This window comes from Haliaeetus leucocephalus, unplaced genomic scaffold (genome assembly GCF_000737465.1).
Source record: "Haliaeetus leucocephalus isolate CR32 unplaced genomic scaffold, Haliaeetus_leucocephalus-4.0 Scaffold668, whole genome shotgun sequence".
Lineage (NCBI taxonomy): Eukaryota > Metazoa > Chordata > Aves > Accipitriformes > Accipitridae > Haliaeetus > Haliaeetus leucocephalus.
In genome coordinates, this window is record NW_010973104.1 from 2,082,720 (window position 1) to 2,084,887 (window position 2,168).

Consider the following 2,168-nt stretch of genomic DNA (forward strand, 5'->3'; position numbering starts at 1 on the left):
GCGGGCAGGGGGAACGGTGCGGTGACAAACCGTCTGCAGACCTCAGCTGCTCTCTGTGACTCCAGGCATGTATATTTACAGCAGGAGAACAAAGAGCCCATAATCTATACAAAGCAGACAACAATGAGCGTGAATAAAGAGGCTGCGGGAGAAGGGAAGGCAATTTATTCTAATTCTGCTAATTTCAGTTCCAGCACAATTAAAAAGGCTCTGATAATATTCAGAAACAATCGCCAGCTAACAAATCGTTTCTCTCGCTGTAAATGAAACATTGTTAGGCTAATTTCTTCTTTCACGCCTTCACGGCTCTTGGGCTTCTGATAAAGTTAACCCGACTCTCGCCTGCTCCGTGGCTTGGCACCTCCAGCCTGGCCGGGGAGGGATGGACAGAGCCGGGGAGGGATGGACGGGGCTGGGACCGCATGTGGCACCCACCCAGGGGTGCCCAGACCACCCGCATCCTACCCCAAAACACCAAGCCCTGGCCAGGAGGGAGATGGGGATGCCCCGCATAAGTGTATAAAAATTGTATAAAAGCCGGCGTTTGGGGACCGCGGCGTCACCGAATGCCTATGGGGATGATGGGTGGCCGGCAGCATCCCAGCACCATGTCACCGTGGTCCCTGGATGCATCCCCGCACCCAGCCCGTCCCATTGCAGCATCCCGCTCCCAGCGCGCCCGCCTGTCCCCAGGGGATGCTCTGGCCCTGGCGCTGCCGGCTGTGTGGGTGAAATGAACTACTGGATAGCTTAAAAAAAAAAAAAAAAGGGAAAAAAAAAAAAAAAAAAGAGAGGGGGAGGGAGCGTGGAGCAGGGAGCGGAGCGTCACTTCTCCGGGATTGCTGGAAGCCCTGCACAGTTATCACCGCACACAGCCTCCCTCGGCTTGCCTGATCTGTCTATTCTTCATTAAGCAAATACGCTGAAATGGAAATGAAAACATAATAGCTATTTGATTTTCGGCGAGATATTTTGCATATTGGTTCAGTGCTGATAGTGGAATTTCATCAACTCCCTTTTTTCATGCTTTAAAACTGAATTACTGAGGCTGGCTTTACAGAGAGGGGAAGAGCCAAAAAATGCTCCCTTCCAAGATACTCCGCTTCGACGATTAACTCTGCTCCCTCCCTACTTCTCCCTCTTTTTTTTTTTTTTTTTTTGATAACAAGGAAGGATTTCTTTTTTTTTTTCTCCTCCCCCCCCCCTTTTTTTAAAAAAAATTACAGCGATAGTAAAAACTTGCAGGAAGCGAAGGCAACGTGCCCATGTCACCTGTGTGCAGGTTGGGGACATGGGTCCGGGCGGGCATGAGGGTCGTTATTCCCAGGGCTTTGCCAGCGGTAGGAAAACCCATTGTTACCCAGGTAATGATTTGATCATTTCACTCAAATTAAGGTTCTCCCAGCATAGGAACAATAAACCTTTTCTTGGTTCTTTGCGCTTAGCCGATAAATTAAATAAAAGGAAAAAATAATACAGAAAGTAAAAAAGGAGCAGGGACTTCTCCAGGCTGCCAAGAGCGAGACCCTGGACGCTCCAAAAGCCGGCACACAGACAAGAGCAAAGCGATAAGAGGCCTCGATAACAGATAGAAAATAGCAACAGCCCCAGACTTTCCCACCGGCTCTGGAGCAGGGAGGAGGAGGAGGAGGAGGAGGAGGAGGAAAAGGAGGAGGAGGAGGAGGAGGAGTCCCCGTGGTGGAAAGCGGGTCCTGGATCGAAAACACGTGCAGGCTGGGGGCAACCTGCCTTCGCTGTCTGGCGTTCATCGGCACACATCCAACTCCAAAAAACTTATTATTTTTCAAAATAAAGAGGCTGGGCAGGTGGTGAGCCCAAGGGGAGGCTCCGGGAGCGAGGGCCAGAGCTTCATACCCCAAAACTCGTCTACAGACACCTCGATGCTCGTGGTGCAGCGAGTTCCCGGGGTGCTCGGCTCCGGGGTGTCACCCCCCCCAGTGCCGGGGGGACGCGGGGGACATCCCCAGCTCCACCAGGGTCGGTGGGACCACGCGGGCAGGACGACGGAGGCTCCTTTCTTCATCCTTCCACCTCCTCCTCATCCCCATGCTGGCCCTCAGTCCATCTTCCAATTAAAAATAAACCAGAAAAACAACAGCAATAAACCAGTCAACCCCAAAGCAGCCGGGTGAGGCTCCCCACCAGCG

At 52.1% G+C, this 2,168-nt stretch overlaps 1 protein-coding gene across 1 annotated transcript in view; it reads right to left on the reverse strand.

Annotated features, from left to right (window-relative positions):
- Positions 1-1,934, reverse strand: part of ZFPM1 (zinc finger protein, FOG family member 1) — a 20,835-nt gene extending 18,901 nt beyond the window's left edge. Inside the window, exon 1 of the mRNA XM_010579714.1 lies at positions 1,876-1,934. The gene's annotated coding sequence lies outside the window, so the exon portion shown is untranslated. The remainder of the gene's footprint in view (positions 1-1,875) is intronic.
- Positions 1,935-2,168: the final 234 nt, after the last annotated feature.